Below are 26,518 nucleotides of genomic sequence, written 5' to 3'. Positions count from 1 at the left end.
TCATGGCTGTAACCCCCTTTGACTATATTAATAGAGCAGGGGGAAAATTTCCAGGAAACATCAATTACCACAACTACCAAAATAGAAAAGTTGGCTGGTGACTTAATCGCCAAACAGGGAGGGCTACTCCCCTATCTTCATCAGAAAAAGAAAACAATAAATCAAACTGATACAGTTAGAAGCGAGTTAACAGTATCCTTGAAGAGTTTGCAGAAATATCTTTTTTTGTAACTGAATGACCATACATACTCTGGGCTAATTATAATTGACCCAGAGTTTTAATGATACAATGAGTCCTCATAGAAATAGCACAATCACTACATGATTGATTCCTTTATTCATTACTTCAAAGCTTAAATTCATAGGTAATTTAGTGGGTACCTACTACATTCGAGATTCATATTCCCTAAAGAAATGAGGAACCAGATAAGAAAGTAACAACTACAATAAATGTGAGCTCTGTGCTCACTATTGTAGCTAATTCTCTTCACCTTGTTTGTAGATTATGCGATATTAGGGCCTAGATATTCATTCTGTTGTGTAGGAATAGGAACTCAGGAAGTATGGAAACCTTAGGTCCAATAAATCTAAAAACTTCAGAGATTTTAGTCCCACTTTAAAGGTATCCCATGTCTGCCACCACAGCTAAACCACTTCACAGAAAGTGAAAGAAAAGAAAGCAGAGAAGTTGGAATGTGTGCAAGCTCATGGACCAAGTTGCCTGGGTCCAAAGCCTACTTTTGCTACTTAATAGAGAAAGTTATTTCACTCCTTGTGTCTCAGTTTCCCCAATTGCCAAGTGAAAAACAATAATAGTACTATTTCCTATGATTATCATGAAGATAAAATGAGATTGTGTATATAGTGTATAAAATGTTTGGAATAGTGTCTGAAACAGTGCACATTTTAAAAATCATTACTATTATTCTCATTATCATTACCTCAGTTAATCCAAGATTGAGGTTTTTTATTAGTCACAGGAATAGAAGCAGTTCCCCCAGTTGTACCGCTGTGACTCTGGACAAGAATGCCAACTGATCTTTGCCTGTTTGCTCACTTAAAATCCATTACCATGCTCTGCTGCCCTGACCACACGGACACTACATAATCCACCTAGAAGAATATTTATCTGAGCAATCTAGCTGGATCCTTGGAGATCTGCCTCCATTGCCTACTTGAATTCAATGGTTGTGTCTGAGGATACAGCCTGTGCATCCCATCTCCACCAAACTACCTACAAAAAAATCTTCTAACCTAACCAGTTCCAAACATGCTTCCTGGCACCCAGGTTCTGCACCACAACTATCACATTCACTGCAGAATGGAATCTAATTAGAACAAAACTATGGCAAGTACCAGTTCATGGAATCTGATAATAAGCATGCTGTCAATCTTCTTCAATATGTCTGTCACACAAAGCTATAGCTAGGAAGACCTACATTATGTTCTCTAACAGAAAATCACTGAGACCAGTGATATGGCAAGAGTTGAATAAATTCTGTTAAGTCCACTTCAAGAACTTAATGATGGGTAAATTATTTTAAAACATTAAGTGAAAAAACAATAAAATTATGTTAATCCCTGATTACATATCATAAAAAGTATAGACACATAAAGACTGAAAGGATATAGAGAAAATGGAGGTTGATGAGAGATGGGATATGGTCTTATTTTTTAAAATATTTTTGTTGTAGATGTATACCTTTATTTTATTTATTTATTCATATGTGGTGCTGAAGATCAAACCCCAAGCTTCACAGGTGCTAGGCAAGCACTCTACTACTGAGTCACAACCCTAGTGGTTTTTTATTTTTTAAATGTATTTGTGTGTGTGTATGTGTGTGTGTGTATGTGTGTGTGTGTTATCTCAGACAGTTATCTCTGCACATATTTAAATGTACAGAAAACCTTCAAGTTTACTTAAAGTCCATAAACAAAAAAATTTCAAGATTGACATAATTGAAACATGACAAAACTTAAAGTGCATAGCACATGATCCTCACAGCAGTACCTTTTGCTCTTGGAGGATAAACAGGCATCACTCACTTTGGAACAGAAGCTCCAAGACCCTCCCAGGCCCTCCAAGCCTGAAGCCTCTAGAAGCATGTGTCCAAGGCTCATTTAGCAGCAGCTTCAAATTGTTCAGATCAAATATCATCATCTTAATTTACGATTATCATCATGCAAACAGATGTATAAATGGCTCAATGAGGTAAGGTCCTTAATTTTAAGCAATTTGTGTCTTTAACTCTCACTATGGCCCCAGGTTCCAGGCTGGAAGTCTTTTTCTCTTTCCCTCTCTGATCATACCTACTGCACCTAGGAGACAGCAGTGCCTGGGGCCCTGTGTGCCTCATGCCATAATCCCATCACAGTCACATGCTCTATTCCAATGACCTACCCACCTCATAACCCGCCCCACTCTGCTGCCCACCACACAAGACCCTCCTCATCCTCATCCCCAGCCAGTCTATACCTACCTACAAAACTCACCTATTTTTGCCTCTTCAGGTCTATAATACATATTCTTTCTCAAAATCCCTTCTAAACTAAAAGACTGTTCCTTCCAGTAAGTACTTTTGATTGGTTCTTTATTTTTAAAATCTCAACAGAAATATTTTGAGCTTTTCAAAACAGCAATTCCATATTTTAAGGTACTGTTTTGTTTTGTTTTTTTCCCCTAAGACAAATAGAAGTACTGGAAAAATATTGTATCCTAAGTAAACACATGCTTGAAGGAAAATTAATTATACATAGAAGATATCAAAATTAAACAAGTTATTTATGAAATAAACGTGAGCACATTTCTCAAGTAATATCTCTTTGGTCCATTGCTGGGAAGAGAAAGGAGGATCTAAGGAGTGTTGAGACTGGGACGCAAGGACCTGGTTCTGCATACTGACCTCCCAATCACTAGTAACAGCTGTTCTCTCAGCCTCAGTTTCTTTATCTGGAATGAAACATATTAAAACAGAAGATGGACTGGTACATCAGCCATGACCTTCAATGAAGCACCTATCCTCCCTTGAGCCAGCAGCAGGAGCCCTATTATTCCAGTCCTGGTACAACCACTTTAAAGTCAATGATGCTAGTGATGTCACCTCTGGATATTTCAGCTTAATCACCTGTAAGATGGCAAGAATAACTCCTGCCATTTACATATCAAAGAGTCCTAAAGATACAATAAAATAATGGCTGCGGATGTTTGCTGTGAATATAACATACCATGTACTATTAAAGGATTTTATTGGCTCCTGTCCCTGTTAATGTCAGGGATGTTAAACAGGTTTGAGACAGAGGAAGAATGAGAGTTCAATCTGTGGCAATGTCGCTCTAAAAGAGACCTGTGGCAAGGAGCAGGTCAGGGAACGAACTTGGAGAGAACAATAGACCTTTCTGGATATTTGAGTGGGCTGTGTGAATGCCTGGAGCCTCCCGAAGCAAAGGTGCAAAATGGAAGAAAAATTATAGACATGGTGTCCTTAGATTGATTCTGATTGTTGTGCTGATTTACCTTCTTGGACTTCTCATTCAAAACTCAGTCAGGTTCAGAAAGTGGAATCTCAAAGAACATCTCCAACATCCTCAATAATATACAGAATTTCCATGGTTTACAAGTGAGATCAAGTTATATAATGCCCTTTTTCCCTTATCCCAGGCAAGGAAAAAGTTGTAATAACACTTTATATTGATACAAGCATGTGTCTCCCAGCAGCAGGTCACACTCTATGATATTATTTAATGAAACCTCACCTTACCACTGGGCAGCAAGCAATGAGTCATTATAAAGGAGTTAGGTTAGTTAGAAAGAAAGCTATAAAATATAGGAAAACTTGGGAGGAAAAAAGTCCAATCTGATAAACTTAACAGGGTCAAACACATACTTAAAGGAGGCAATTAAGACTACATTCTTCTACTACTTAAAACAGATCATCTGCCTGTAGCATCCCATATTTGAATCTTTCCATCTCTCAAAGCCTAGCGAAAATGCTTCCTCCTGCTAAATCAGGATGGACTTGAGCCCCAAGTCTCTCAGTCAGATTAAATTATCCTTTCCCAAGATTTTAAAAAATTTAATGCAATCCTAACTGTAGTGTTTCACAAATTCTGTCTTTTCTTGAAAGTAGTCTTATATATCTACTTGGTAATTTCCTCTATCAAATGGAGGTATCTGAAGTTAGGAACTAACTACCTTTTCTTCATTCTTTTGAGAACATTTGTTCCTGACACAGCCCCTGAAGGAAGAAAGAACTTCATCACTGTTCTTTTTCTAGAACTAAATCTTAGTAATAGAAATTAGATGATTTTCAGAGGCCCTTCAGCTATAAAATCCAAGAGTGGAGAACCAGGAGGAATTTGTGACATTATCTGATTCAATCCCGCCACTAACTAAAAAAGGATTCCACCAAGCCTCAAGAATCTAGCCCAAGCGTCCTGGCCACCCTATGACACCTATGTAAACTGACAGTCCAGCTTATTTCCCCTAAATTCTAAGCCAGAACAGGACATTGGGATACATGTACTTGACAGATGACAATAAAACATTTAGCTACAATAACTACTACTTTGATACCATGGCACTGACCAAGGACTCTTCTCCATGAAAATCATCTAAGGCAAGTGCTGACTATGTTTCTCTACTGGTAGAAAGCAATTCATTAATGGGTCATAAAATCTATATGGTTGATCTTCAAAAGAATTTTTATAAATAAAATACCTTAGAAAAATACCAGTGTGGGTAAGGAAGAGTTTCTTTTGTACTTAATATAAGTGTGCATATGTGTATAAATATATGCAAATGTCAAAGTAAAATTTCTGTCATTTTATTAAAAAGTTTGAAAGTCACAGTGATAACTATTAACAGCTATAGAACTGATGTTACACACTTCACAAGCAGATTAACAAGCAGGGAAGGCAAAGTAGGCTGTTAGCACTAGCAATATCAGCTCTGGACTATACAGTCCCATTCCTCCAAGGAGCAATCCAGATCCCCACTGGAAAGTCCAGGCACAAAGAGGCGCCATAGCCATCGCCCCGCCCCCTCCTCCCATGCTGTAGACTCCCAGTTCCTGTTTAAGGAGTCAAAATTTCTTTAGTCCCTGCTTAGCCTCTTACCCTTTGCCTCTTTTCTCCTCTTTCTGAGATAAGTTTAAAAAGAGAAAAAAAGGAAGAGAGAAAGGGAGGAAGGCAGTCAAAAGAAAGGCTGCACATTTTCAGAGATTTTTGTTGTTGTTGTTCTTTCTCTTTTTTTCTTGCTCCTAAAGGTTGAGACCAAGACCAACCTAGAGGAGCTGACATATATGACAGTCCTGTTCCTGAGCACTTTCAGCAGACTTTCAGAATATTTTTCTTTTTACTTCCCTGGCTGAATGGCTGGGTTGGAGTAATTTTCTTCCTCCTGGGGTTGGTTGCTAAGAGATACTCTATTACTTCTCTTTCTCTTATGACCCGATTACTGTGATCAGCAAAGACGGCATGCAGACGACATCCTGACATGGCTCAGAGGAGATTGCTGGGCCCAGTTACAAAATGATGGACTTTCTTAACCCTCCCAAAACCATCAGACCAAGATTTCCTAACCTGTTATTCACATAGAGTCAAAGGATTTCCACATCTTTCTTTAAAATGGTGGCTCTGATGGATCAACTGTATTATTATAATAGCTGATGTGCATGCTGAAATCATTTCAATAAGAGCTCCTTATTCTTAATGTTTTTTTAAATGTTCCACAGATAACTAAGCAGACCTAAGCTTATTCCAAATTCATCTCCATCCTGGAAAAGGACAGATTGGTAAAGGAATGTTTAAATTCCTTTGTGGCCACAGATCCCAAATTCTGTCTTTTCCCTGCCATACAGATCCCATTCTGTCTTTCTCTAACCCTATGTAGCTATGGACAGAGCACCTTAAACATCCTGGGTGCCCAGTGGTGCTTACTGAAGGAAGATATAAATGGGTCCTTCATGTCAGCTCTCCATCCCTTATGGCTCCTAGGCAACCCTCCCACTCACACTTCTGGAAAAGCAAATAGAAAAGGTTACAGGTTCCTTTGTAAAGGTTCTAATAGCCTCAAAAGACAATAGAAATTTAATCAGCAAAACAACAAAAGTAAATGTGCAAGACAGTAACAAAGATTCTGGCTCTGAATTTCTAGTATCATCATGGTTGATATTTCACTCATATTACTTGGAAGAGCAGTCAGACATTCATTTATTTATTCTACCATTTGCTCCATTGCAAGGTCAGCTTGGAAGAACTTTTCAAACTCTCCTGACCACAAGGCAGGTTCACATATAATCATATACAAAGACATCAGGCTTCTCTGATTCCACTCCTGATGGTTATCTACCCTCTTATTATTAGAATTTCATTCTTTCAGCTTAAGGTTCTGGTTTCTATTAAAAATAATGTCCTCCTGGCAATGTTTCACTTTGACATATTTTTATCAAAGATTTAGACCTCCCTCCTTCTGATGGCTAGATAGATACATATAGATATTGATAGATATCTGCATTTCAGTATGTGCACATTTAAAAATATTTCTTGTATAGACTTTGGAAGTCAGCCCATAAACATAGTAGAATAGTCATCGAATCTGGATACAAAGATGGTTATAGTCAAATCAAAGATTCATTATTTATTAGCCACAATATCTTGGGTAACTTACTCATTATTTGTCTGAGCCCAATTTCATTATTTGAAAGGAGAAATGTTAGTACCATATTTCAAATACTGCTATAAAAATGAGACACAAGGTGCCTATATACAAGATAGTAGAGTACAATGATATTCAGAACGAATTGGATGCTAGTTCCCTCATGAACTTTGTGCACGTCAGAACATGAACATATACTTTGCTTGGGTGTAGGGGGAAAAATGTGTGAGAATATCAGCCTAAGATGGGATAGTTGAAACAGCACAGGGTCAGCAGGGGAACAACTGAGGGTGCACAGAATGGGGAGCCTATGACCCATTTCACAACCACAATTCACCATCGTTCATGGGAACAAGTTGACTCCATGCCTTCCAGGAGTAACCAATTTTACGCAATTTCTGTAGCTGAATCATCATTTCATACAATTTTAGAGGAAGGAAGTAAAGAGATTCTGTTCCATCAAATTGTTTTATACTTGGGGAAACTAACCCCACTAGTTCCATGACTTACATAGGCCCCAAGTGTGAAGAGAAGTAGCCTTTCCATTCAGCCACACGTCCCTCTGGTAGCTCTTGTCATGTTCTTGGTGCCTTTGTGATTGGCTGCCACCTCCTTCCTAGTGCAGTTAAGATAAAATTACCTTTATCCTGATAGTCAGTTTAAAGGGGAGTGAAAAAAGGCCTACCAATGAGCAGTCTGAGATTATGTGCAGAACAAAGTCAAACTGTAGGATCAGATGCTAGCTATTAACCAGGAATCATAGCTCTTTATACTCTGCCTGAGAAACAAATAACAGGTGACCCTTGAGTGGGGTTTATGCTTCCAGCTCACAAGGTACCCAGCTTCTAATTACAAGCCTCCAGCCCTTGTTGCCTGATTCCAGCCTTGTTCTTCCTCTACTACCAACAAAATGCCCAACTAACACACTGGTCTATTATCAACAACCATACATCCTGGTAGCTGTTCCAGGAATGAAAATTTCTGGGTGTCCCCAAAATGGGCACAGGTTCTGTCTAAGATGTCTTCAATCTTGCGCTCATTCTATTGCTGGTGAGAGGCAATAATTACTGATGGAAATTCAGTCTAAAACTGACATCATTCCCATGCAGGTTAATTTCATCTGGGTTATATTCAATATAAAGAAAATGACATGTGATTAAACTGCTCAGGAAACTTGAAATTCACCACTAGTAAAATATGATGTCTCAAAAAGTCCAAAAAGTCTCAAAAAAAAAATATTTAGTATAGGTTCTTAAGGACACTATGGCTTAGCTCTCTGAAAAAAATATATTTTTTAAAAAAAGTCAAGGAGCCTGAGGGAGAGAAAAAGAAACTTTTTTTTTTTAAATATTTATTTATTTATTTATTTTAGTTTTAGGCGGACACAACATCTTTGTTTGTATGTGGTGCTGAGTATCGAACCCGGGCCGCACGCATGCCAGGCGAGCGCGCTACCACTTGAGCCACATCCCCAGCCCCGAAAAAGAAACTCTTAATTATGAAATGGTTCAATGAATTGAAATGAAAATTCTGAAATAAATAAAAATCTATATTTTAAAAAAGTCTGAATCCAGGGTAAAAGAGGGGGTGCTCAAAGTCATCAATGAAGGTAGAGAAGTGTTTCTGATTACTTTGCAGTTGGCCTTATCTACCAGAATTTGAGTTATGCCTCTGCCTTCTCAGGGTGCCATAGAAAGATTTTCAGAAGTTTAGGGTGATGATCTCACCAGTGCTTCTGCTCCAGATGTCTATAGATATTGAATCACTAGCATCCATTACTCTAACTGCATGTTCTTTACATTCTGAGTGGAACACATCATATAATAAATCAGGAAGATAAATTTAAGAGTGCAATGACTGCTGCCTGCCACTTTGTCACCTCAATGGTGTAGCTTGAGTTTTAAGAGCTTTGCTTACTTTTTCAATTATCCTATCCTTCAGGCATGCTACAACCAGACAGTTGTGGCATGAAACTGGGAAACCAAGAGAACAAGTCACTGTTATAGTCACAGAGTGTGGTAGAACAGAAGAGGCTGATGCCTAATGGATAAGACATCAGCCTTTGAGTAAATCTGCTTCCCGAAAATTCCCTGGATGTCCAGCCTCTTCTGTCCTATTTCAAGGGAATGTAACAGATTATTCTACTTACTTAAAAATAAAGAATAAAAATTGAAGAGCTGGAAGACAATTGAAGCTCATGAACAAGATAAGCCAGAGCAAATTGTTCAAATAACAACAAAAAATAATCACATAGGTAATTCTGATAGTGTTCTTAATAATCTTATTTCACCTATTACTCATTCTGAACTCCAGCTTTCCCAATTGTTTCCTTAAAATTTGGACCAGGGTTCTAAGAACTACAACTTATTTATTCAGTTATAAACCCTATTTATCCTAATGGAGCTACCTAATCTAATCACAGGAACTATTTAAACTCATTTTTTTACCTTGTTGCCCTAAGAGATCCCATATTATTTTCTATAAATAGTAAAGAAAATTGTATTTTTTTTTTTAAAAAGATACATCATAAAAATAGTCAACCACTGGGGCTGGGGTTGTGGCTCAGCGGTAGAGCACTCAACTAGCATGTGTGAGGCGCTAGGTTCAATCCTCAGCACCACATAAAAAAAATAAATGAATAAAATAAAGGTATTGTGTCCAACTACAACTATATATATATATATATATATATATATATATATAAAGATNNTATATATATATATATATATAAAATTTTAAATAGTCAACCACAATGATACCACACTGAGCAGTCCTCTGGGTAAGCCCAACAAGCCACATGGAGGATGTAGAGGTGATTCTTGGCACCTGCACACTCACAAAGAAATTTTCTGAGTTTGCCATTCTCCATCTGCATTCTAGAGCATTCTGTGTCATTCTGGGTCCTCAAATTGAGGGTTTCCACGACAAGGGAGAGTAAATCATTGAAGTTTTGGAGATCCTACAATGGAACCATCCAGTTTAAAGGAACGAGGAGTCCAGGTGGGGATATAACAGTTCTGAAAGGCTTAAGGGGTAAGAGAAATTAGACATGTTCTTTGCCACCTGCAATGGCAGAACTGGACCAAAGGCAGATCTGGAGAACAGCATATTTCACTTAAATGTGAGGAAATACTTTGAGTCTAAACAAAACATGGGTAAAGCTATAAATAAAACATGCCTCACCTCTACCACGAAGTCAAGTCAAAGTAAATCTAAGATTGCTGAAGAGGATATATCTGCACTCAGGGAACTACTGCTATTTGGTCTTTTGTCCTTTAAGTGAGATTGAGAGTCATTATTTTGCTTTAATTGTTACTGTTAGAATATAGTGCCCACACATCTTATTAAATTTATGCGCAGACATTTTAAGGTTTATTCTCTCAGCAAAAGGGACTTTCTCCCACTGTATTTTTTGAAGTGTTGTTACATTTATGAATATCAGTTTTCACAAATTTAATTTGTACTGTGCCACCTTAATAAAACTCCTAATCATGACTTACCCACCCAATAATCAAAGAAAATTTCCTGTGTCTTGACTATGTGGTGAACTTAATGGTGAAAAGCACAGAGCCACAAGCTCTCAAAGTCAGTGTAGTTGACAAAGTAACTCCAGTGTTGCCTCACTGAAATGAGTACCTGCCTTATGTTTGTCTGTTTGCTTTTCGTTGTTCCTTTCCCAGAGATTTATAACTCAGAAGTGGAGACAGGAAGGTCCCATTTGATGAGGACTGGGTGACAATCATCAAGATGTGATCAGATTGTTAAGGGCTTTGGTTTTGCTTTGTTTCTTTTTTAGAGGGCAGATGCTTGCAGTTTTAAGTACTAACTAAATTACATGTAGAAATTATATATCGATAAGACTAAAAAGATAGAATTCAAATCAGATTAAAGATAAACTCCAAAAATCACAACTGTCCAGAGACAAAAGGTACCATTTCTATTGGTTACACTAGAAATACCGAATAAGCCTGAAAAACAACTTCTTAGAGATGGTGGGACTCATACATCAGTAATGGGGTGGGCCTACCTAAATGTCATTTTTTAGAACTGTGCCACTCAGAAACACCTCTATTGTGGATAATTCTGTAGATCACCAGGTGATTCTTTACAGAGGGAGGGCAGAGGATCACCATTGACAGTTAAGGCTCCAGCAACATAACACTGGTTATATTCCAGGAAGCTTATAGATTGTCAGCCCTGGAGTAGAAGAAAAATACAGTAAGGGACTGCACAACCTTTTCCATGTTAGCCGGGTCCTCAAGGAAAAAAGTCTATGGGTTACAATGCTGGCTATAGGAAGCGTTCTAGTTCTCAAATGTACACATGAGGGAGAAAGCCCAGAACTAACTGCTGGATGAAGACAGAGAAAATGGAGCACCCTCATTTTTGAGCTTCACAGAGATCATGATTCTATCTAGCTCTGTAAGAAATAGCTGTATTGGAAAAGGCACACATTTAGGGTTATTAGTACTTCTTGCACTTTTTCTTTCTTCTTTACCAGAAAATTCAGTAGTCACAGTCCTACCTCTCCCCCAGTACATTTAGTTCAATAAGAAAATTTTGCAAAGTTTGGGAATGTTGGGAAAACTGGCAGGAGGAAGAACCTAACAAAATCATTTCATCAAGGAAAAACTTATGGCTTAGGGTGTTAAACAGTTCCACCAAAGACACAGAAGCAAAAGGTAAGTATACAAAATACTCAAAGACCCTGGTGAATGTCAAATATTTCCAAGTACTGGGATATGCTAACACTAGAAAACAACCTATTTTTAGTGTGCGAGGTTGTTTTTGAGAATCATCATGCCATTGAACCAATGTTTTCCTATTATGGTTTTTTCCATTCCTCAGCAATTACTGATAATGATTGGCCAAAATATGCTCAACTAAAGGGAACACTGGTAGGTAGTAAGGTTGTAACAACCTGTTTGGGGAAAGGTCCACCTCTACCCTTCAGGCAGACAGAGGAAGAGAAAGATAAATGGGGAATAAAAAGGTAAATGCATTGGTCAAGGCCAGAGTAAAAACTGGTATCAGCCCCAAGAGAAAAATGCAGAAGTTGTAACTCTCAGCACTTATTGTAAACCACCAGCCATTCTCACTTCCCCTGACAACAGAGGTGACTTTTGCCAGTGAGGGAAGAACTAGTTTCATAAACAATTATCAGAATAAGAAATAAGGGTGGAGTGCTAGGGGACCAAAACCATGGTGGATTGCTTTTCAACTATATGATCAATGGATTTGTCCCTTCAGCATTCTATCAGACCAGTTCATACTAAAATCGAGTCAGCAATTATTGGTTGCATCAATGTGGTTGAATCTCTGATTCAGAAATACAAAAAGCTTAAGATGGAGAGAGATAAACTTGACCTGAAGAGTTAACTTTCAAAATATATAACCTGCTATAAGAGCCAACAAATGAGCTGGGCAGAAAAGCAAAAGGAGATTTACTAGAGTTATTAATTGCCATATTATCAATATTATTATTATATAACACAGTAGCATGCGGGGAGCATTAAATGGTGTATTTTCCAAAGAGTTTCTGGCCAACTGGGTGAGGCAATGGCCTCCTTGAATCAAAACCTATTGCTCCTTAAAGCTTGCATAGCTGCCTTGATTAAACACAGCAGCAGGCTCCAGTTGAAGGGACAATTCTTTTTTTCAAGGGAGGTAGAACAGAGTAATTGCCAGATGTTTGCAATTTTTGCTATAAAAAGATGGCTGCTTTCCATTCCTGAGTATGTTGGATCTTTTTTTTCTTTCTACCCAAGCTATTGTGGTTCACTAAAATAGGCCACTGCACTGATGAATCATCATTCAAAACGGCAATAATGGAAGCAGAACAAATATGACATTTTAAATTCACATATAAGAGAAATAAATTAAAATGTACAGGTAATAGTTATATGCTAAGCAACAGAAAAATGCTGCAGTCTCAAAAACTCAATTTTGATTCAGAAGAGTTATGCTTGGATCTCCTCCTGACTACTTTCTTCCTATAGGACTAGGTGCAAGTAACTTCCTTGCCAAGGCTTAATCCCCTCAACTGTAAAATGGGGATTAGTATCCCCACCTGGCCTCCCTTGCAGCAGGAAGAACTCATGCCCTATTTATCTCTATGTCCTACCTTGCACATGTGCAGCCCAGAGATGTGCAAATATTTGTTATATGAAAAGGGAGGGAAAATATATGCAAGTGTTTAAAAGACATATAATGATATGACATATCATGATAGAACTGTGTGTAGACACTATACATTATATTGTAAGTACAAGGTATTTTCTGATGTAATTATTAGAACCATCCCCATTGCCACAACCAAATATTCAGTTATCTCTTCCAATTCTGTCTACTAAATTTAGTAAAAAGAGAATAAAAACCTGTTCTTTATTTAAGCAGCACCAATATAACTGGCTTGGGAGACTGGTGTCCCCTTAGGTAAGGGGTGTTATCTTTCTTAATGAGTGACTGAAGAATCTCTTTGAGGGTTTGATGACATATGAATCCTTTTTCCTGGAAAAGACATACACATGGGCCAAGTCTGAATACAATTTCAGGAGATGGGCTAAATTTCAAGTATAAATCCCAGAAATGAAGACGACCCATGATAAAACCCCTAAATAAACTAATTTTTCTGCTATTATGTAGTTAATAATATCCCTCACTTTGTCATTTGATATTTAGGAAAATTAAAGATTTAAAAAATAAATGACTAGTTATTAGCCTACTTCATATAATGTTCATCTACATTGTTAACTGCAAATAAAGTTCAATAATAAAAATATTACTTCTCAAAAAGATACTATAAACTCAAATCTTTCATATTTCCACCTTGACACAGCTGAAGTAAAATAGAGGTCTTTGCAAGAAAGATGTTATGAAAATTCAAAAACTAGACAGATTGATATGTCATAATTCTAGCAAGAACAAACATCAGGCAAACCAGTCCTGAAAAGTCAAGCAACAAATACATTATCATAGTACAATAGAAGCATAAAACAAAGATAAGCTTTTAAATTGGCAATATGAACTATATTTGGGCACTTATGGTTTTAAAATCTGTGGATTAAGAAAAAAACTATGAATTATGACTCCCAGAGGCAAAGTTGGTGTTTTAATTTTAATCACAACAACAATGATAGCAGTATCCATTGATCTATTCATTATTTTGGGCCAGGTGCTATGCCAATCTTATCACTTCATTTAACATTCAAAACAATTCTTTGAAATACACATCTCTTACTTTAAAAGTGAGTAAAAATGGAGAGAGCTTAGGTAGGCACTCAACCTGGTGGGGCAAGGTTCCCAGAGAAATTAAAGGTTGAAATCAATCAAAATTTGAACACAGAACTCTCTGGTGCCAGAGTCTACATGCTCAACTGCTGCCTCCCCTGATACTCTCCTCTTTGCAATGTTCCAGTGTTATCTTGGCCCCAAGTAAACACTTCCTTCTGACTCCTCTGATGGAGTTAACCCTATAATTACTTCACAAATACAGGCTTTAATTAAAGCTCTATGGTGTGAGTTAAACGATCATCTTCTTATGCAAAGTTCCTAATGAAAATGTAAACTTCTTCAGGACTAAAATTTGCTTCTAATTTTTGTTAACTATTATATATAACCTTGTTCAATAAAATATCATGAGATGCATCTGAATTGGCCCAATAAAGTCACCAAAGTTAAGTGCAGAGGTTGAGATATGGAAAAGCAAAATCTGTCTACCAGGGACCCTATCAGCTGGGCATGAATGACACTTCATCCTCCTTTTCATTGGTGACATTTCTAGGTACACATAATATTACTTAAATGTTTCTTTTCCAGCAACTAACTATTATAGAGAAAGCACTAAATAAAACTGAAATAATTGTAACATATATGAGCAGATCAATAACAAAAAATAACTCCAAATTAAAATATCATTTTAAGGTCAATAAACTTGTCAGTAATAACTAAAAAAGTTTAAGCAATAAGATATAACAGACTTGCATTAATAGAGATATAAAGTGCTTATTCCATATGTTTTCTGAAATGTTTCCTTGGTAGTGACTTCTTGAGATCACAATGGCTGACTTATATTTTCATATATCATGTGCATCCATGAACAGATGAATCCTAAATAATTTTCAAACAGCTCTGAATGGCAACCACTGGGGGAAATACTACAGAGAAATTTTTCTTTCTTTTATTAAAAAAAATTAAGTGAGATTCAGTGTAATGTTGAGATAAAGCTACAGACTTGGATCAGGAGATAGGCTCAAATTACAGCTTTGCTCTGTGCTAGATTTTCACACTGTGTACATTAAACCCTCTACAGATGGAAGGGTGATGACATCTTTTACAGTGTGACTGGAAAGATTAGGTAAACAGTAAAGCAAAATGGACTTCAGATGCAAGAGAGACTAATAAATCCATGAAAACGTTTTTCAAATCCTTCAGACACTGTTGCACCAGAGAAATTGTTTAGTTAAAAATCAAAATCAGTGATTAGGGGCTGAGGTTGTAGCTCTGGGGTAGAACACTTGCCTAGCATGTGTGAGCCTGTGTGGGTTTGATCCTCGGTGCTGCAAAAAAAAAAAAAAAAAAGGAAAAAGAAAAAAAATGAACTTTTTTTTATTATATAGTATTTAGTTTACATTACCAAAACATAAGGGAAAATATTAAGACTTAGTTAAAAGTGGCTTCTCTGTTTATTAGCCTCATGGTGGATCCTCTGAATCTCGGATTTTTATTTGTGTCTTGGAACCATGATAATGTAGGAACTATAATGAAATTACAGGACACATTGGTGATTGAACTAGATACGTGAGAAAGTGCTCTGAAATTATTCACATGTATGCACATGTACACATACATATTTAAAGTTACAAGCTGTGATAAATATTTCATAATAAAATCCTTATTTCATTGCTTCCTGTTTTCTCAGGGTCACCCCAAAGTGTGGAGAAGTAAGAAACAGAAAACAACGAAAAAAATGTTTAAGTTGGCTCCATCTCAAATTCTTCAGGGTGTTGTGTTTGACTAGGTAAAAAGGATGACCTGAGATTGTTTCAAGAGAATACTTTATTCCTCTTCATTTGCCTTAGCATTTATAATGTACTTGGGCTTTAGCATTTCATTCTAAAGCCCAAGAGATGACTGAGGAGAGATGGCAATGATACTTAGAGCCAGGACTACAAGGACGGTGCCTCTTGCCCATACTCCTAGATAAGTATTCCCTTGTTTGTGGGTCCTTCCTCTCTAGCTACCCCACTTCCTGGAGCTATTCCTAGAGGTGCACATGACAATGTTTGGATCTACCTAGAGTGAAGTCATCCTACTCCCCCTGCAGAGCTACTCCCAGGAGACCACAAGCACTCCTTGAGGACATTAGCAAAGAGCTGCTGAAATCACAAGGGTCACAGTGGACTCCGTTCTTGGTTTTTGTGCATGCTGTTCCTATTGCTTGGCATGTGTCCACTGCCCTTTTCTGACAAACAACTCATTCTCCAAGACTCAAATCAGACATCCCTTCTCAACAAAATTCTCCCCAGTTCCTCTCATAAAACATCCTTCATTATCTATTATGGCACTAAATTTTCATGATGCATGAGCAGTGCCTGTTATGTGTCTATCTTGACCAGCAGACCAGCTATTCTGTTTGAAGACAACAACATATAAAACAATGCAGAGAACAAGTCATAAGAGAGAATGATGGAAGGGCAAAGTGCTGGGAGCCCCGGGGCACCAAATCCCAGGGATTTGCACTCATCCATCCTAGGTGCTGTCCTTGGCTGTCTAGTCTGAAGTAATTTTAAGGAAGGATGATAAAAAAAAACACCATACTCTTGACTTTTTTTTTTTTTTAACAGTTCTCTCCTTAGGTCAATCACTGTTTTAGGCTATAATTTCTTTATATGGTATATTTGCCCACAGGCTCAGGTGTCAGATTTATTTTTATAATATCCACAATGAATTCATTTATAGATGATTTACATAGACCTTCCGTGACCCAAATTGACTGAGATTTCAGGCATCACTACCTGAAGTACCATAAAAGTGAGTGCTCTATAATACAGAAAACTGAACATCTTGTGGGACACTCTAGAAGAATCGATCTTTTATTGTTCTTGTTTTAAATATTCTTTCTTCTGTTTTTTTTTTTTTTTTGGATCCTAAATAAAAGTCTTTAGGACAACATATGTAAACAACATATGTAAACATATGTAAACAAATGATGTCTGAGATGAAAGCTCAGAAGGAAAAGTATAGCAATGTGAGACTATTTTGAGTCCCTGAATCTCTACATTGTACACTTGTAGAACTATCAAAAGAAAACGGTTCCTTTCAGAGAGAAAGAACACCCAGAGGACCTAGAGAAGGTTCACAAAGCACTGAGCACTGGTCCTTGGAGTGAATGAAGTAAAATAGTAATGACCAAATTTGGGTTAAGCATCAATCAGAGGACTTGGGAGTGTAGTTTTGTTCTGTTTTGTTTTAGTGCATATTGTTAAGTCCATGCACTGAGATTCTGATTCTGAAGGACTGAGATGATATTTAGGACCTGTATTTTGTTTTTTTAATGTTCCCCAAGTTTTTATGAAGTCTGGTTAGCTTGGAGAACCACTGAGAGAAGCTGTACATTATAGCAGTGATCTTAAAATATACAAGCAATTGAAGTTGCACAAAAGATGGTACTTTAAGAAATCTGCATGTATTTCATTATCTTGCTGTTATTAAAATTTTTATTTTGAAATGTAGACTCATAGAAAGTTCCAAAAATAGTACAGAACCCCATGTATAGTTTACTCTGGTTCTATATAGCTATAGTGCATCATCAAAACCAGAAAACTGACCCTGTTACATTACTGTGAACTAGACTTCTGGCATTGACATGATTGTGTATATAGCTCTAAACAATTTGATCCCATGTATAGGTTCATGTAATTATCACCCCAGTCAAGATACAGACATGTTCCACCACCACCAAAGTCTCCTGTTGCTTTCTCTTGATATGAATGCTCACTTGCTATCCCACTCCTCCATCTCTGTTCTTTAACAATCACTCATCTGTTCTCTAACTCTAAAGTTCTGTCATCTCAAGAATATCCTATACATGAAATTATACAACATAACAACCATTCGAGATGGATTGTATTCTGTTCAGCTGAATGCTATCAAGATCATTGCAGGTTTGCATATGTAACAACAGTTATTTCCTTCTTTATTGGTGAATACTATCATTCCATTCTGAGAACACACCACCAGACTTAAACACTTGCCCACCAGAAGACATTTAAATTGTTTCCAGTGTTTTGTCATTATAGAAAAATAGTTGCTATAAACATTCATGTAAAGGTTTTCATGGAAACATAATTTTTCATTTCTCTGGGTTAAATGTCAATGAGTACAACTGCTGAGTCATATGGATAGTACATGTTTACTTTTGTTAAAAAATGGCAAAATTTTCCAAAGTGACAATACCAATTACACATTCCTATCAGCAGTGTAAGAGATGGTTCCTCCTCACCTATCCAACATATGGTATAACTTTTTTTTTATTTTAGCTGTCCTAATAGCTGTGGTGGAATTTCACTGTGGCGGTATTTCACTGTGGCTTTCTATATTCTAATAAAGAATAAATGAAACTAAGCTCTGACCAGAACTAAAATATGCAGTGAACTACTACAATATACATTTATATACTTTAACATAAAGACAAATAAAGAAGGTCTCATCACACAAATTGGCATAAATCACTCACTGCTTTTGAAACCATGTAGGGGTTAAGAATCCATAATCTTATTAAGAATTCATAAACTCACAGGCTTACAATGAATGAGATTTCTGTCAAAAGTACATTAATTTCTTTTTCTAACACATCTCATCCACTCTGTGTAGGTATATTTCTTCATCTCATCCACTCTGTGTAGGTATATTTCTTCTATCACTGTAGTCTCCAAATAAGTTACCCAAAATGCATCTGTGACAGGACAGTGGCCATCATGGAAGAAATCCACAGGTTCAAAGCTCAGCTTTACAACTTATTGTTCAGAAATACCAAACAAGCCACTTGGCCTTATTGAGTCTCTAAACTGGAACAATAACCCCTCCCTGCACACAAGGATTCTCTGTTTTAAAACAGCATTCCTAGACAAAGTTCTAGCACCTCCTAAAAATATAATCGGTGAATTAACTATTCTCATTTAGGAAACAAAGATTTAACATACCAGTTTCAGAATTCTATAGTTTATGATACTGAGGCATTATGATTCTAGTACTATTATTAGGAGTTCATAAGATTTATCATTATTTATAGAAACCAGTATCAATAATAATATATTATATTAGCACATGTTTATTAGTATTGTAGAATTTGTTTTATAACTCAGAATAATTATTAGCAAAAGTATGTATGAGTTTGCATATGGATTTCCAGTTTTCCCAGCACCATTTGTTGAAGAGGCTATCTTTTCTCCAATGCATGTTTTTGGAACCTTTGTCTAATACAAGATAATTGAAATTTTGTGGGTTAGTTTCTGTATCCTCTAATCTGTACCATTGGTCTACCAGTCTGTTTTGGTGCCAATACCATGCTGTTTTTGTTACTATTGCTCGGTAGTATAGTTTAAAGTCTGGTATAGTGATGCCACCTGTTTCACTCTTCCTGCTACAGATTGCTTGCTATTCAGGGTCTCTTATTTTTCCAGATGAATTTCATGATTGCTTTTTCTATTTCTATGAGGAATTCCATTTGAATTTTGATTGGAATTGCATTAAATCTTTATAGAGGTTTTGGAAGTATGGTCATTTTGATAATGTTAATTCTGCCTATCCAAGAGCAAGGTAGATCTTTCCATCTTCTAAGGTCTTCTTTGACTTCTTTCTTTAGGGTTCTGTAATTTTCATTATGTAGATCTTTTATCTCTTTCATTAAGTTGATTCCCAAGTATTTTTTTTTTTTTGAGGCTATTGTAAATGGGGTAGTTTCCCTCTTTTCCCTTTCAGAGGATTTGTCACTGATATACAGAAATGCCTTTCATTTATGGATGTTGATTTTATAACCTGCTACTTTGCTAAATTCATTTACTAGTCTAGAAGTTTTCTGGTGAAACTTTTACTGTCTTCTAGGCATATAATCATATCATCAGCAAATAGTGCCCATTTGAGTTCTTCTTTTCCTATGTGTATCCCTTTAATTTCTTTCATCTGTCTAATTGCTCTGGCCAGTGTTTCAAGAACTATGTTAAATAGAAGTGGTAAAAGAGTGCATCCCTGTCTTGTTCCAGTTTTTAGAGGGAATGCCTTCAATTTTTTTTTTTTTCCATTTAGAATGATGTTGACCTAGGGCTTAACATAGATAGCTTTTATGATGTTGAGATATGTTCCTATTATCCCTAATTTTTCCAGTGTTTTGAACATAAAGGTGTGCTGTATTTTGTCAAATGCTTTTTCTGCGTCTATTCAGATGAACCTATGATTCTTATCTTTAAGTCTAGCAATGTGATGAATTACATTTATTGATTTCCGTATGTTGAACCCCTATCTCTCACCATGCATAAAACTCAACTCAAAATGGATCAAGGACTTAGGAATAAAACCAGAGACCCTGTGTCTAATAGAAGAAAGAGTAGGCCCTAATCTCCATCATGTGAGATTAGGCCCCAAATTCCTTACTAGACTCCTGTGGCACAAGAATTAAAATCAAAAATCAATAAATGGGATGGATTCAAACTAAAAAGTTTCTTCTCAACAAAAGAAACAATCTGTGAGGTGAATAGAGAGCCTACATCTTGGGAGCAAATCTTTACTCCTCACATATCAGATAGAGCACTAATCTCTAGGGTATATAAAGAACTAAAAAAGCTAAGCATCAAAAAAACAAATAACACAATCAATAAATGGACCAAGGACCTGAACAGACACTTCTCAGATGATATTTTTTCAATTAACAGATATATGAAAAAATGTTCATCATCACTACCAATTAGAGAAATGCAAATTAAAACCACTCTAAGATTTCATCTCACTCCACTCAGAATGGCAGCTATTATGAAGAGAAACAACAATAAGTGATGGCCAGGATGTCGGGGAAAAGGTACACTCACTCATACATTGCTGGTGGGACTGCAAATTGGTGCAGCCAATGTGGAAAGCAGTATGGATACTTCTTGGAAAACTGGGAATGGAACCAAATTTGACCCAGCTATCCCTCTTCTCAGTCTAGACCCAAAGGACTTAAAAACAGCATACTATAGGGACACAGCCACATCAATGTTTATAGCAGCACAATTCACAATTCAACTGTGGAACCAACCTAGATGCCCTTCAATAGATGAATGTATTTTAAAAATGTGGTATATATACACAATGGAATATTACTCAGCAATAAAAGTGAATAAAATCATGGCATTTGCAGGTAAATGGATAGTCAGATAGCTAAGTGAAGGTAGCCAATCCCCAAAAAAACAAATGTTGAATGTTTTCTTTGATATAAGGAAGCTGACTCATAGTGGGATAGGGAGAGGGAGCATGGGAGGACTAGACAACCCTAGATAGGGCAGAGGGGTTGGAGGGGAAGAGAGAGAGAATGGGGTTATAAATGAAGTGGAATGTGATGATCATTATTATCCAAAGTACATGTATAAAGACACAAATTGGTGTGAATATAATTTGTATACAACCAGAGATATGAAAAATCGTGCTCTAGATGTGTAATAAGAAATGTAATGTTTTCCGCTGCTCATATATAAATGAAAATAAATAAATAAAGTTACATGCAAAAGAATATGTAAAAGTTTATAAAATGCTTTTATTGAACAAACAATATTTTATCATTTGATCAATATTACTTATTATTAATAACAATATAAGCCATGTTTATTATAGAAAGAAATACAGTCCATGAGGTCAAGAATTAGTTTGTTTTGCTAATTGCCATTACTTCAGCCCTAGAAGAGTGTCTGGCACCAAATCTATTTTACATAAATGACTATTCAATAAGCATACAATAAATTCCTTAGGGCTGTAAAGCATTTTATGTTTCAAAGACATTTTCAAACATATCATTATATTTGATTCTTAAAACAATCATTAAGGTAATTAATACTGCCAATTAATTTATAAATTAAGGAGACAGTTGTGGAATAGAAGAGTATCATACCCAAGGTCAAATGCTAAAGCTGATAATGTAAATGCCCAGACCACCAAGCCAGTGCTGCACCATGGAGCTTCTGAATCTGATAAGGCCTATGACATTCTGGCATGATTTAACAGCATCCAAGAACTAGAAGTTATTTTCTCTGCAAGAAGATGCAATATAACGATCAAATTAATACAATTAATATCTGATCCTTTAATAAATGAACAGCTTGTCCTTTTACCCCCTGAGGACCTGAAAATTAAAACCCATATATTGCACTCCATAGTGATAGATTAGGCCTAAGATGTTACTCTGATCAAAAAAAAAAAGGGCATGCCAGTCAAACCCAAGTCTCATTAGAGACTCATTGTGACTGTCCTCCTGGTACACTATGCATAATTATAACTACCATCAGTGACACTGCGACCTCTCATTTGTGACTGCTCACAATTTAACAACACTGTCAGGATACAAAAATAAGATGGATCCCATTTGTATCTCCAAAGTCATAGGCAAGTGTCACCTTGCATGGGAACAAGGACTATAAGACCCCAGAGAGCACACGGTGAGTCTAAATATTTAGATATTGCCATGTTCTCCCACTGACGACTTCAGGTGTAAATGGAAAGAGGTTTCCTTAACAAGAAAACAAAACAGCGCCAAACTGGCCTATGCATTTGAGACAGAAATAGTGAGTAAACTCCATTCTAAGTGATTGCTTTAAACACATTGCCACAGTGACCATCCCTCTCTCTTACATGCTACTCCTCTGCTAAACAAAACAAATGTGTACTGCCAAATCAGAACACATGACTTTACATCACTATTGGCTAACTCTCCACCAAGTATCAGTAACCTAGTAATTGTCAATCCGAGGATCCAAATGTCAATCTTGCCTTAGCCAGTGGTAGTGATACAGTGAAAAGAGTACACTTAGGAAACCTGGGATCTGGACCCAGTTCAACTCCAACCTCTTGGGTAACCTCAGGAAAGCCTCTCCCTGCCATCTCAGTGTATGTCTTCACATCTGGCAAAGGGAAGAACTAAACTGGACAACTTTCACGCTTTTTTTCTGGTTCAACTACTCAAAGACTTCACAATTAGTACAGGAACAATGGCCCAAGCATGAAAGTATAAAGAAAATAAGTTCAGCTGTCAGCTCCATCATGGGGACTCCCATCATTTATGTTGTATCAACATTTTATTATGAGTACTGTGCCAATCCCGTATTAGCAGTAATCTATAACTATTTCTTCTCCATGGAATGGATTAATAACCTCAGGGTAGCAGAAAGCATAGCAAGTTCTGGTAAACTAAATTCCAGCTAAGGACTCCTTTTTAATAAAATTTATCTTGCCTCTCCGGGTCTATCTTTAAAAGCTTAGACAGAATAAGGTGAGCAAAGCTGGAAACAGAGGCCTAATTTTTATCATATAGAAATATACAAGGTAATATGTAGGAATAGTTTATGAAAAGGATCACCATTTTGAAATTAATTTCAAGGAGGAATCATAGAATAATAAAACAATGGAATTAAAAAGGACATGAAGTTGTCTGGTCCAACCAAGAAGAGTCCTTGAAAATCAGCTCAGAGCTCTAGATACTCTTTTACTACCTCCATCATACTTTAATAAGCTACTTTATTTCTGATACTCCACCAGTCAGTGAAATGGCACCAATACCTGTTCTATGTACCTCAGAGAGCTACAGTAAAAATTCTCTTCTGAAAATTAAAAGAATGAAATGAAGGTGCTCAAGAAATTAGAAAGGATTGTATCAATATAAAGGGATTCAACTGAAAGCATCATCTTCACCTGGGATCTGATAGATTCACTTTTCAAAAATCTAACACAATATTTTTTAAAAGGTATTTCAGAGATTTAAAAAGAATTCAATTCTAGCTAGGTGTGGTGACACGTCTATACTCCCAGAGACTCAGAAGGCTGAGACAGGAGGATTGCAAGCTCAAGGCCAACCTTGGAAGCTTAGCAAGGACCTCAGCAACTTAGTGAGACCCTGTCATAAAATAGAAAATAAAAAGACTAAAGAATGTAGCTCAATGGTAAAGTGTCCTAGGTCCAACAGTCATTACAAAAAAAGAAAAGAATAAAGAAAATTGTCCATCCTAGGCCATAAGACAACTTCAAGTTTACAAACTTGCAAACATTACAAATCACTCTAGATTAGTATCTATTAAAATGATGTATTTTTTAAAAATCTCCAAAATTTAATCAACCAAACTATTAAAAGAAACAGTAAGAAAGAGTGGGATGAGAGAGGGTAATTGAGATTCTAATTCCTAGAGTGACTGAACTATAGGAAAACTTACAAACTTTACTATCTACCAAGAACAAAAGAAGAAATATATACTGTTATACCATCAAAAGTTTAATTAAAGACTTTGGTTTTGTTTTGTCTTCTTGCTTTTAAGTTGTTGTTCTTTAAAAGCAAAGAAAGAACCCAGATTTCAGGATAAATCATATTAAATGGTGGTGCAGAAGAATATTGCTCTTTAAAGAATATGCATGTTTTCCTCATCAGTACAGAATAGAGGAATTGATGGAACAAAATCATAAATACAAACCAAAATAATTTCATAGAAAATGATACCAACAACTGACACTATAAAATCTGTAAGAAGATAAAACAACAATAGCCACAGATACAGACAGACAGGTAAGTGGACAAGCTCATAGTATTAGACACAGAAAGGCATTTGGAAATGTTGAAGCATTTGAAGACAGCTGAGGAAACACAAATCTTTACAAAAATTAATGAAAAGTAGGAGAACAATGGAAGTAAAATAAAAGAACCTAAGGTGTAAAGAGCTACTAACTGGGAAAAAGCATACCCCACTTTTAAGTGTACCAAAGCCCTTTAGAAAAAGGTTATTAGCAGAATATCTTATAAAAGAAAATTACAACATATAGGTATCACATAAATATAAGTTGATGTGGAAAATGTGGGTACTTTTATACTTTCACAGTTAGAATTTAAGAAGGAAAAAGCAGACCCCAGAGGTTATAGGCATAATATCAAGGCGAGAAATGTAATTGGTACTGTGAAGGGAGCAGTGGTTAATCAACTGCTGGACTGCAAAGCTCCAAGAAGGGGCAGAGTAAGATAAATGGAAATGCAAGTTGTAGGATGAAGCTGCTCACAGGAAGACACAGATCACAGCTCCATTTCAAAAATTTATCAGCCGCGAATGACAGAGACATCACCTCCCCTCATTAAGCTTCCATTTCCTTATGGGAAAAACAGGCTTCCTAGGGTTAGGATTAAAAGGCAATAATATAATCATGGAAGAGCTTAGTGCCTGGTATATACTACATGTTATAAAGGTGACAAGAATAAAAGTAGGTGCGATAACAAAAGTCAAAGAAATGTGACAGTCACTACAAGACTTGGTATTCAGAATAAAGTCTAAAGGAGCATGGTATGTGTCTCTCATCTTCTTATCTCATATGTGTATGTATTGGCCTACTTAATACAGAACCTGCAGTGCATAGCCGAACTCTCCGGCATGACATCAACATACCTGCTAAGACTTCTTCACATTGCCTCCAACTTACTCTTTAACTGACCATGTCTGTATTCCTATTAGAAGGAAGCCCTTTTGAGTTATCTCCAAAGTTAGGAGACAAAGTAGCAATGTCAAGGAGTAATTAGAATAGGAAAATGTTGAGAAAACAAATGAGGAAGCCAACACATGGCTCCTCCTGTCCCCATGAGAGCAATCCTCTTCCAGATCCCATTTCCAAGCCCCACAATCACTAAAGAATGATGAGTCAAAGAAAACCAATTCCACTAAGACCCTGATTAGTTGCAAAAAAAAAATGCAGTCTCCTTCAAGGGCAATAAAACTTCAAGCACTGCTATGGAGAACAGAAGAGTGCTGTGGGCTTCGTTTGCTGTTTTTCCAGAGCAAGTCTCTAAAGGTCTGGTCACCTTTTCTGGGGAAAGGACATCCAAAGATCCATAGCCACAGCTTCAGGCAAGCTGATGTATGACCCCCCCACACACACTCTTCCTAGGCATTTGGCCACCTCACACAAGCTAGACGTCTAGACATCTCAACCCGGCTTCTGACATCAGTCCTAAAACACTAACAGACTAGCAAAGTATTTACTGGGAGTCAGAGAGAAATAGGAAGAAAAGAGAAAGACTAAACATTAACGCAGAACATGGAAAAGTCTTGGGAAATATTTCTAAACCAAACATGCCAAAATGTTATCCAAGAAGTAATGGAAAAAATCATGGAAAGGCTAAGATAATCTTTTTAAAAGGTGAGATGGGGTGGAAAATAGGGACAGAGCAGCTGACTCACCTTCCACCACCTCTTCTTTCTCATTTTCTAGAAGCATAGCATCCTTCTGTGTATTAGTTATAAATTATGGTTTCATAGGTTTGAATGAGCTGCTGATATTGACTGGCAAAAATATAGTACTACTTCAACCAAGAAGTACAGCAGCATTTGCACTGCCTGTACAGTTTAACACAAGAGTGTGTGTACACACACATGTGAATGCTCACTTCAGGCAGACCTTCACACCCCACTCAGTGTAAACTGAAGGTATGATTATTAAAAACCCCTGAATCTAAGGCTTCAGTCAGAATTGTCTGTGAGCTTTAGCAAGTGAAAACCTCCCAGAGCTCTGAAGACAACTTCATCCTCCAGCAGCCTAAGGCAGCAGAAAGAGCCAAAGAAGGGAAAATAATTCCAGGCACTCAATTAGATTCACTTC

General features: G+C 36.8%; 1 protein-coding gene across 10 annotated transcripts in view; it reads right to left on the bottom strand.

Moving 5' to 3' along the window:
• LOC107154372 (LIM domain containing preferred translocation partner in lipoma) overlaps positions 1–26,518 on the bottom strand; it is a 608,084-nt gene that overhangs the window by 412,340 nt on the left and 169,226 nt on the right. The gene's annotated exons all lie outside the window — the stretch shown is intronic.

This window comes from Marmota marmota, unplaced genomic scaffold, assembly GCF_001458135.2.
Source record: "Marmota marmota marmota unplaced genomic scaffold, marMar, whole genome shotgun sequence".
Taxonomy (NCBI): Eukaryota; Metazoa; Chordata; class Mammalia; order Rodentia; family Sciuridae; genus Marmota; species Marmota marmota.
The sequence above is the reverse complement of the archived record's forward strand: the minus strand, read 5'-3'. Positions and strand labels throughout refer to the sequence as shown.